Consider the following 11,908-nt stretch of genomic DNA (forward strand, 5'->3'; position numbering starts at 1 on the left):
TGGTCTAGGCCCGAAACATCAGCCTTCCTGCTCCTCTGATGCTGCTTGGCCTGCTGTGTTCATCCAGCTCTACACCTTGTTATCTCTTGAGGTGAGTCTAGATTGTTTGGGGGAAAATGAAGAAGGAAGCTTTGCTTAATTTACAGCTATTCTTCACAACACCTTGAGACAGGAAGTAGTCAACAAATTTAGCTTGGAAGGCCATGAGAAGACTGTTGGATATCTGCCAGAAACCATAACAGGGAGCCAAGGCATTCACAAACATGAGATGTTAAATGAAAGGTTAAGTGTCACTTCACCACGAAGCTAATGGAAGATTCTCCATAAAATATTATCTTGGGGAATAGCTACAATACTGAGAGAAATTAATAAAGAATTCTGGAAGGTTGTTGCATGCCTTATAGAAATTAACCTTCAAGGTTCGTCTTATGGATGAGGGAATTCTTGGTAGGAAGTGAAAAAAAATTCATAATTAAGTAACTGTAAACAATTGTGTTAAGGTAAAAGTACTTACTCTCTTTAATGATATAAAGTTTGCTTTTGTTTGCACAAGCATTAATTCTGATTGCTGGAAGTTCAGATTTCTCTTTAAATGTTAACAGTCCCTATTTGGATTGTAACATGATCCAAATGCTATGAATTGGCAAACTGCCTGCAATAGAAGGAATGGGTGTGAGTTAGTCCCATACTGCCATTCTAGTGCCTCTTTTCAGGTACTGCTGAAGTTATCCACTGAACTCTTAAAAACCTTGAACATAGAATCAAGAACAGAGGGCTGGAATTTCCAGGTGTCCCTGGATCATTTATTTTTCTACTGCCTGTGTTCCTTTCTGGTGCAAGCAAATTTTCAATCAAAAAAAGGCCTCTGTGACCTTGAGAACCCTTTCACTGACAACAGGTGTCACTTACTGATTTTGAGCATTCATTTACAGAAATTAGTTTTGCAAGATGTTTGAATGAAAGAGATGCTTATTTACTGCTCTGGGAACGAAGTTAAAAATTGAGTTTTGTTGTTACTGTACATTATTTTGACTGCATTTTGAAAGGATTACATTTTATAACACTTTTGTTCGATTCCAAGCAATTTTTTAATACTCTTGTTTAAATAGTGAGAGGATGATATCTGTGGATTTAGTTTCATTGCATCTGACAGTATGTTGGAGTTTGATTAAATTCTCCTTTTCTAAGTTGTTTGAATGAATCGTAGTAGAAACCATGTTGTGCCTTGATGAATATTCATAGTTTGGGTCAAAAACACAAAGATTGTCAAAATTGAACAGAAATAGCAGGATTGTTGAAACGAAACAAGATGAGACATGTTTAACAGGGCAAGAATGTTGACAAGTAACACTTGTTATTTGTTGGTTTGAAAATGTTTGCTTTACGTAAGGTGGGCCAATTTCTGAATGAAACAAACTTCAATGGAGAAATTTTACAAAATGTGAAGGAGAAATGATACTTTTGAACAAGCTTTATGAGTCCATTATGAGTTTTCTTCAGAACTGTATTCAGAGCATAAAATTATTGTGTGTAGTTCTGAGCACCATGCTATAAGAAGGATGTGAATGCATTGGAGAGAGGACAGAAGTGATTTACAAGAATGATTTTATACAATGAGGTCTTACATGGTGGGCGTGCAGAATGCGCTGCCGGCAGTGGTAGTGGAGTCGGACACTTTGGATGGGCACATGGATGATAGTATAATGTAGGGTATACAGGCTATTTTGATCTTAGTAGGATAATAGGTCGGCACAACATCATGGGCCGAAGGGTCTGTACTGTGCTGTACTGTTAAAAAAAATTTAAAAGTGGATATGGTTGCCTGACATCTATCTTAGACCCTGTCAGTGAAGAAGGTATTCAATTAATCAATATTAAAAGCTGATCAAGAAACGTTTGATCTGTTTAACATTGAAAGGGACGATCTAAAGTAGGAGGTCACACATTTAATCACAGCCGTAAATATCTTTCATAAGGAAAGATAGTGTCCTGGGCTCAGAGACTGAAAATTTCCGAATCAACAATCTGCTTCTCTTCATTTATTTTCTGCTTATTTTCTCAAAATGCATTGGTGGGAGTTTTTGAAGTAATTTGGATAACAATGAGTCATGACATTGAAACTTGAACATTTAACTGCTGTCTCGAACAAGGCAAATAAATATTCAACAACTTATTTGATATAGCAACTTTAACCTAATAATAAAAGTCCCAAAGTGTCTTGCAGGAGCATTATAAGATAAAGTATTACTCTGAATGACATATGGAAACATCAGACGCATTATCGAAAGCTTTGTCAAAGAGGTAGGTTTTAACAAGTGTCTGAAAGGAGCAATTGGAGTAGAGAAGCAGAAAGGTGTAGGGAGATCATTGCACAGCTAGAAGCCTTGGAGCCACCGACGATAAAAGGAAGAGTAAAAGTCCAGAATTAGAAGAACTCAGATAACTCAGAGGGTTGTAGGGCTGGAAGAGAAAGCAAGGATGATAATTTTAAAATGAAGAGATTGCTTGAATAGGAGCCAGTGTGGGTCAATGAACATTGGGGTGATAGAGGAATATGAAATATTGATCGCATGATGTAGTGGTTGGTTTTTGTTCAAAGTAACAAGTGGAGAAACTAAGACATACAATAAACTTTGTCAATGTATGTTTTTCTCATGTGCAACTTTACCAGGAAGTAACATCCGCCTGTGTGCCTTGTCATGGATGTAAAATAAAAAGCCAGGAGGGCACATTGGAATGTTGGATTTGGAAGTCTGTGGTTTCCATTATTTAAATGAACACAATTCAGAATCCCAAAAAATCCAGTTTACATTAACATAATTTGTTCTGGAATAATGCTATATTATGACAGATTAGTGGTCAGGATCATCTTTAGTTCTTCAGGCATTGATTACTAGGGACCTGTTTGGGCATCAGTTTTTACGCTGGATCTAGCACCCTTGCAATCAAGTGTCAAGCTAAATATCTGATCTGATTTCACCGTGACCTTGGTGTTGCAAGTGGCATTTCTGATGAGAGAAGTGAAGATTGAGTGTATCAATATAAGGCATGGGTAATTGCTAACATTGGATAGGACAAAAGCATGGAGTTGATTTTAACATGCCAAAAATTAATGTCAAGGGGGCAGACTCAGGCTGGGGTAAGTAGTTTTACTGCCCATTGATACTGATTCAGTTTCTGCTCTTACTTTTACTCGGTGGCTGCAATAGTTCCTGTTTAGACCCATTTTAACTTGAAAATTCAAGCTCCTTTGATGTACACAGGAATTTGATTCACTTTTAGGGTAGGACTAATGGGAGTGAGTTGTGCCAGTTTCATTAGTGCCAGAGGCAAAAGGACTCAAAAAATGTATGTTTGAAATTATTTCAGGGACCAGGAGAAAGGTCAGTCAAAAAGAAATCATGAACAGTGAGCTACTGCTTCCCTTCAGTAAAATAAGAGCAGGTAAATGAGAAAGCAGAGAAAGCAATTCCTGCAGAGAAGGGAGATTGGGGCATGGAAAGGGAATCTGTTGAAAGCAGCAAGGAAATTGACAAAGATGAGGCGAGATATGGAGGCACATTTCTAATTGCATAAGGTGTGGTTAGTTTGCTAGGTCAGTGCAGTCTGGTTACTTTACATAAGATGGAAGATTGCAGATTAGATGAATTTCAAAAAGTATAGCAGATATCTATGTAATTTCTGCAAACCGAATGGTTTCAATGCGTCATCAACAGTCATTGCTCTGATAAAAAAAAGCAATTAAATAATTTGAAATCACCAGAATGAATTAACAGTTTGAGTTACTCATACATTTTTGTTTGACTTCTAACTTAAATGTTCTTTCTTCAAAAGATTCTCTACCTTTTATAAACTATTTGAAATATTCCTTTGTACCCCTTTACAGGTTTTTTGCTGTCTAATAACTTTAGACCCTCTGAAAAATGCCTAGGAATTGCCTCATTAAAGTTCATGTAGGTGTTGGCTAAAATTAAATCATAATACCTGGATATAAAGTAAATTGTACATTAATGAACTAATCTCAATCATTTTGGTTCAGTTCTAACAACAATCTTATGAGTAAGAATCCCCAGTATTCCCACATATTGATCAACAAAATACACCTGGCCATACTTCTAGTCTTACATGTGATAGATAGTGAGCTTCAGCCTTTGTACAATGATGTTACTTTTTAAAGACTTGTACATCTGCGTATTAATTGACTTGCACAGGTAATACATTATTGCATTTCTGGACACTACAGAAGAAATGTGTTCCTGGGCGCTATCCATCTCAAAGTAGAATTGATGTCATCACTAAATATAGGGTTTACCACACCATGTCATCCTTTGATGTGTTGTACTGCCACATAACATACTGCAAAATGTGTGTTACTCTATATGCAACATGACAGTGCACATCAGTCTTTCATTATAATAATCCTTATTGTTTCCTTGGATAATTTATTGCATATATTGGAAAACGTATGTCACTGTCAGTGAGAGAACACCTGCATCTCTTTGAACTCTAGCCAGAGGAAATGAATTTCAAAAATGAATAATATACACCTTTGGTGTTAGTCAGTTGGATAAGAGAGAACTGCAACAAACAAGCTGAGAACAAGCGAAATACAGCAGTTCCCACAGAAATGTTTAAACTAGGTTCTAACTTTCAAAAGATAAACCTGTAAAGTGCTGAATATAAGATTCCTAAACATCTAATTGGTAAAATCTTTGAACACAGAAGTTTTGGCAAAAGCCAGTATCATGTTTTTCATGGACTGTTTTGACATAATTTCCTAATAAATAATTTCTAACAATTTAAAATTGCATGTAATTATATATTATAAAGTACTGGTGCACTGCAGAGTTAACAAGAGAGATTGTTCCTAGAATTTCAGCTTCTTCCAATTTAATTTTAATAATTATTTTTATATAACTTGGCCTCCCTGACTCAACAATTCCCTCACTGAGTAATACAGCCAGACAACAAGGTGCAGGGCTGGATGAACACAGCAGGCCAAGCAGCATCATAGGAGCAGAGAGGCTGACGTTTCGGGCCTAGACCCTTCATCAGAAAAGGGGGAGGGGAAGGGGGTTCTGAAATAAATAGGGAGAGAGTGGGAGGCGGATAGAAGAGGGATAGAGGAGAGGATAGGTGGAGAGGAAACAAACAGGTCGAAGAGGCGGGGATGGGGCCAGGAAAGGTGAGTGTAGGTAGGGAGTTAGGAAGGGGATAGGTCAGTCCAGGGAGGACGGACAGGTCAAGGGGGCGGGATGAGGTTGGTCGGTAGGGGATGGAGGTGCGGCTTGAGGTGGGAGGAGGGGATAGGTGGGAGGAAGAACAGGTTAGGGAGGCAGGGACGAGCTGGACTGGTTTTGGGATGCGGTGGGGGGAGGGGAGATTTTGAAACTTGTGAAATCCACATTGATACCATTGGGCTGCAGGGTTCCCAAGCGGAATATGAGTTGCTGTTCCTGCAACCTTCGGGTGGCATCGTTGTGGCACTGCAGGAGGCCCAGGATGGACATGTCGTCTGAGGAATGGGAGGGGGAGTTGAAATGGTTCGCGACTGGGAGGTGCAGTTGTTTGTTGCGAACCGAGTACAGCCAGACAATCAGCTTTCAGAATTCAGCCAAAAATAATCCTACTCTCTCCACCAGAAGGCACAAGATTCACCCTTGATTTTCCCCTCTTCTTATTAAGAAGTGACCAGCATTTTCTCAGTGTTTGTTTGTGTTTCTTATTTGCATCATTTTGATTTTGTCTTAGTGCTCATCAAAAGTAAATCCCATGCAGATGAATCAAATATTTTTCCTCTTTGTGTTCAATGTTATTGTCCTTGCTTATGAAGTCTGCCCCCTCTTATGGTAGGTTGTCCAGATGCCAAAGCCTGAGGGTCGGACTTGTTTACATTTCAGCTCTACTCTTGCTACATTTCCACAGAAGTGTGTGATGAAAAGTTGAATATTCCAAATCCCTGCCTAGACAAGTTGTTCCCTCCGATCTCCATCCACCTTTCATGTGGCCAGTGACTCATGGGGATAGAGTTGGAGAGCATCCTACTACAGTGGAATATCACTCTGACATGACCTCAACAGTATAAGCAATTTAAGGTTCAAGGCTGTTCCACCCAAGATGACTAATGCACCTTGGCTATAATAAGAATTATTTTTATTTTTGGCTCCTCATACAAAGTTTTGGAAGGAGTTGAATAAAATCTTTCTCCACAAAGGAAACACAACTCAAGGAGTATGTTTAAGTGAGATGTTGTCCCACATTCTCCAGTGAAATGAATGTGATCTAAATATAAAATATTGGTCTCATAGTCTATTCAATTTCGGGATTTCAATTTCTAATGGTCACCTGAATTATGGTACAGTTAAGAGAAGGAAAATGGAAATCTGAAATAGATTGACAGGCCTGGTAAGAACTGGAGTCATTGTAAGCAGTTCAATATTTCATGACCTTTTCATGAGAACAGACACTATCAAAATGTCTTTGTAGATACTGACAGAAACACAAGATCCTTTCTGCATTTTATGAGTTGTCTTCATCTTATATTTAAATTGCATGCCATTTTAGCTTTGCCATATTTTAGCTGAATGTCCCCACTCAGAATTCTATTTTCTTTGCTCCTGCTTCATGACTATCATTCCACCTACTCCTGGGCAAATTGTCTAATCTACACATTTGATCAAGGTATCTGTTAGTAACAATCTACAAAGACAACTTTGGTGGAGAAGAATGCATTTTTTTCCTGTTATACTTGGAGATAATTTATTCTCCAGGAATCGGAGCGGGGAGCGTGCGGGGGATATTCTCCAATGGTTGTTGTCCATCTGGCACAAAGAAAAGTGATTGTGATTGTTGGAGATCACTCATTTCACTCCTGAAGATCTCCACAGGAATTGATCAAGGGAGTGTCCTCGGCTCAATCACATTGAGCTAATTCATCCATGATCTTCCTTCTAAAATAAGATCAGAAGTGGGGATGTTCGCTGATGACTAAATAGTATTCAGCACCGCTCATGACCCCTCACGTACTGAAGCAGTCCATGTGCAAATGCAGCAATATCTGGATAACAGAATCAACACAGTGTAGGAGGAACACAGCAGGTCAGACAGCATCAGAGGAGCAGGAAAGTTGACGTTTCGGGTTGGGACCCTTCCTCAGAAGGATCCCTTCCCTAGTGTGGAGAACATCCAGTTTGGGCTGACAAGTGACAGTGACATTTTTTCCACACTCATACCAGGCAATGACCATCTCCAACAAGAGAGAACTAAATCATTATTCCTTGGCATTCAGTGGAATTACCAGAGCTGAGTTCCTCATTATTGACATAATGGTGATTACCAATGACCAGAAGCTGAATTGGACTACCCATATACATGCTGTGGTTACAACAGCAGGTCAAAGGCGAGGAGTACTGCAGCGAGTAACTCACCTCCTGACTTCCCCAGAGCTTGTCCACCATCTATAAGGCACAAGTCAGGAATAAGATGGAATACTCACCACTTGCCTGGATGAGTGCAGCTCCAACATCACTCAAGAAGTCAACACCATCGAGGACAAAGCAGCCCACTTGATTGGTTCACAGCCATCCAATCCCTCCACCACTAATGCTCAGTCGCAGCAGTATGCACCATCTGCAAGATGCACTGCAGAAATTCCCCAAAGATCCTCAGAAAGAGCCTTCCACACTCAAGACCACTGCCATCTAGATGGACAATTACAGCAGATATGTGGGAACAGCACAACCTGCAAGGCTTTTACAAGCCACTCACCATCCTGACTTGGAAATATGTCAGTGTTCCTTCTGTGTTGCTGGGTCAAAATTCTGGAACTCCTTCCCCAACAGCACCATACCAAATGCACTGGAGTAGTCCAAGAAGGCAGCCTACCATCACCTTCTCAAGGGTAACTGGGATGGGTAATAAATGCCAGCCAGCAATGCCAACATCCCATGAGTAAATAAAAACATTGGCAGCATGAAGCCTCCAATCCCCATAATTAACTTCCCCAGTTTCCCTCCACATCTGTGGTCCCTGATAAGAAACTCTTGGCTTTGTGTGGACAGGTCGACTGGACTAACCATGGCACACCCCCTTGAGTAATTAGACAGACTGTGCCAAATGGTGAGTAACCAGACCCTTGATGGACATTGTACTGCTCTCTGAGTGTCTTCCTGGGACTTCCTGGTCTGGTTGCACTGAATCTACATGTTGACCATGGCTTACTTCCAGGACTGTAGAGATACAGACCCTCTGACTATTACTGCCCTGAGTTGTCATGCCCAAACCCTAGGACTGATATTGGAGGCTGCTGTAACTTACTGTGTCAGGGCCCCTTGGCTAAAGGGTGCTGTAGTGATTGTAATGAAAACAGCCAGGTGGACCTCATAGAATATGAGTTCCCTGATTGGGGCTGTCAAGCTGGTCCAATCAGGGAGCTCTGGCTGACAGATAAGAACAGGAGTGTCAGAGATTCTGTTCACCTTGAGAGCTGGCTCTGAGGGAGCTGGATCAAAGTCAAGGACTTTCCACATGTAAATAAAGGGTGACTGGGTGACAGGATACTGGCCTCTGTGCAGTTATTCGACTTTACTGAGGACGACCCCTTAGACTTGGTGACATGACCATTTGCTGTAAGCACACATGGTGTGTTTGGTTCATTTGCAGCTGGTGTGAGATTGCTGCAGTTCAGCAACATGTCCATGTGATGAGAAGCTTCCTTGCTTTCAGCATGCACTGAGAGGCAAGGCAAACCATTAGTATTGTAAGCCTTTAAACACTGGCAGAGCAGGCAATGCAAAAACAGCAAGGAAGGCAGCAATGGTGTCTCAAAGTAGGCACTTAAGTGAGTGAGTGCTCAGAGAGCAAGTGAGGAACCCTGAGATGCAATCTATGAGCTTGGCATTTATTCCAATGTGCGAAGCATCCTTGTGGCAGCACTGTAATGAGAGATGCCAGTATGCCCCAAAGTGCAGCATTGAAGTGCCTAACTGTGTTGTAAATGGATCAGAGATGTGCCACAATGATGTGGTGAGGTAGGATGACAACATTCCTGGATATGTGGTCATGTGCCACAGTCTGTGTAGTGTGCCCTGAGGTGCTGGTGTCAGGCATCCAAGGTGAAGGTCTGGAGAAGCGAGCAGGAGGTGTGAGCTAAGTACTTGTGTCAGGAATTCTTGGCATCTAGTTTCTATCCAGTGGGCAGAAATAGTGAGGAACACCATATCAATGAGTAGAGATTCAATAATAATGAGCTTACAAATGTATGTTAATCCATACAAGCTATCCTCTGGCCATTCACTACTGAGCACCTCATCTCACTGTTCAACACTTGGCTGGAAAATAGGACATTTTGCTTTTCTGAGAGAGAAGGTGCTTACTGGACGTCTCACACAATTTTCCTGAAATTCCCACCATGACTCATGTTTGCCAAGGGCTGGGAATATTTTGCCTTATGATCTATGTTTTCAAATATTCATTTCTGAGATGTGGGCTTCACTTTCAAGGCCAGCATTTGCTTGCCCTAACTAATTCTCCTGAGAAAGTGAGAATGGATTGTCTTCTTGAGTTGCCGATGTCCATGCAGTAACGTTTCTCTTCGATCACTGTTAGTCCGGAATTCCAAGATTCCAAAAACAAACATAAATTCTGGCTCTCTTTTATTTCTTAAGTACCACTGGTCGGGAAACTTTACATCAATAAAAACCAAAAGAACTGCAGATGCTGTAAATCAGGAACAAATACAAAGCTCAGCAGGTCTGGCAGCATGTGTGAAGGAAAAAACAGAGTTAACGTTTCGGGTCCGGTGACCCTTCCTCAGAACTGATGGTGGCTGGGAAAACGTCAGTTTATATGTGGAAAATAGAGAGGTGGGTGGGGTAGGGAGTAAACGATAGGATAGAACCCAAAGAGAGAGAAAGACAGTTGGACAGACAAAGGAGTTGCTAACGATCAGGCTGGGAGGGTGAATAGTTGTTAATGGGGACTGTTAGTGACTAACAACAGGGGGTATGTAGTGGCAGGCTATGTGGTAACAAGGTCTGGTGTGTGGGGTGGGGTCTGGGACATGGTAGAGTTTAGGCCTTAAAATTATTAACTCAATATTGAGTCCGGAGGGCTGTAGGGTCCCCAAACGGAAAATGAGGTGTTGTTCTTCCAGCTTGCATTGAGCTTCGCTAGAACACTGCAGCAAGCCAGAGACAGAGATGTTGGCCAGGGAGCAGGGTGGTGCATTGAAGTGGCAGGCAGCAGGTAGTTCAGGGTCTTTTTTGCGAGCAGAACGTAAATGTTCTGCAAAGCGTTTGCCAAGTCTACACTTCGTTTCCCCAATGTTTGGGAAATTACTGGAGAAGATTTTCAGAGACAGGATTTATTCATATTTAGAAAAGTATGGACTTTTTAGGGATGGTCAGCATGGCTTTGTGACAGGGAGGTCTTATGTCTCAAATTTGTTTGAGGAAGTGACAAAGATGATTGATAAGGGTAGTGGATGTTGTCTCCATGGATTTCACTAAAGTGGTAGGCTGGTCCAGAAGATTAGGTGACATGGGATCCATGATGAGTTGATAAGTTGAATACAAAATTGGCTTCGTCAGAGAAGTCAGAAGGTAGTTGTGAAGGGGTGTTTTTCAGACTGTGACCAGTGGTGTTCTACAAGGATCAGTGCTGGGACCTCTGCTATCTGTAATTTATAGAAATGATTTGAATGAAAATTGATGTGGTCTGAATAGTATGTTTACAGATGACAGGAAAATTGGTGGAGTTGTGGATAGCGAGGAAGGTTGTCAAAGGATACAGCAGGATATAGATCAGTTGGAAAGTTGAATGAAGAAATAGCAGACGGAGTTATACCTGGACAAGTGTGAAGTGATGCATTTTGGGAGGTCAAATGTAAGAGGAAAGTATAGAGTAAATGGCAAGTCCTTTAGGAGCATTGATGTACAGAGGGATCTTGGGGTGCAAGTCCATAGTCCCCTGAAAGTAGCAACAGAAGTGGATAAGCTGTTAAAGAAGGCATATGTCTTGTTTGCCTTCATCAGTTGGGGCATTGCGTATGAAAGTTGATAATTCATGTATAAAATTTCAGTTAGGCCACATTTGGAATATTGTTTGCAGTCCCAGTCTCCACACTCAGGAAGGATGTGGAGGCTTTGGAGCTGGTACAAAACAGGTTTGCCAGGATGTTGCCTGGATTGGAGTGTATTAGCTTTAAGGAGAGGTTGGACAAACTTGCATTGTTTTCACTAAAATGTTGGAAGCTGGGGGCCAACATCTTAATGGGAGATAAAATTATGAGAGGCATGGATAAGCTGGATAGTTGGAGTCATTTTTTTTTCCCAGGATGGAAATGTCAAATAGTATGGCAGCGTAAATTTTAGGTGAGCGGGGGAAAGTTTAAAGGAGATGTGCAAGGGAAAGATTTTTTTATGCAGTGGGTGGTAGGTGCCTGGAACATGCTGCCAGAAGCAGATATGATAGCAATGTTTAAGAGGCATTTAGTCAGGCATATGAACAGAGGGATACAGACCATGTGCAGGCTGATGGGATTAGTTTAGAATGGCATCTTGTTCAGCACAGACATGATGGGCCAAAGGGCCTGTTCTGAGTTCTAATCAGCCTCAGATTGAGTTACAGCAATATTAAAGGGGTGATGTTGCAACAAAAGTCTGCTAAAATATTCACAGCAATGTTTTAACCTGACTATTGGATATTGCCAGATGTACTTCCAAATGACAACGCGCTAGTGACACCCAGTGGAAGAAAATCATGACAAAGCTGCATTATCAAAACGTATGATGCACGAAATGGTGATGAAACTGGTTTAGTCTTATGTAAAAAAAACTGCTTTAAAATACACCTTGCAAAATAATAATACATCAATGATATGTGAAGAAAAAAGAATTTATTAATGCTT

The sequence above is a fragment of the Rhincodon typus genome, chromosome 3 (genome assembly GCF_021869965.1).
Source record: "Rhincodon typus isolate 14 chromosome 3, sRhiTyp1.1, whole genome shotgun sequence".
Classification (NCBI taxonomy): Eukaryota; Metazoa; Chordata; class Chondrichthyes; order Orectolobiformes; family Rhincodontidae; genus Rhincodon; species Rhincodon typus.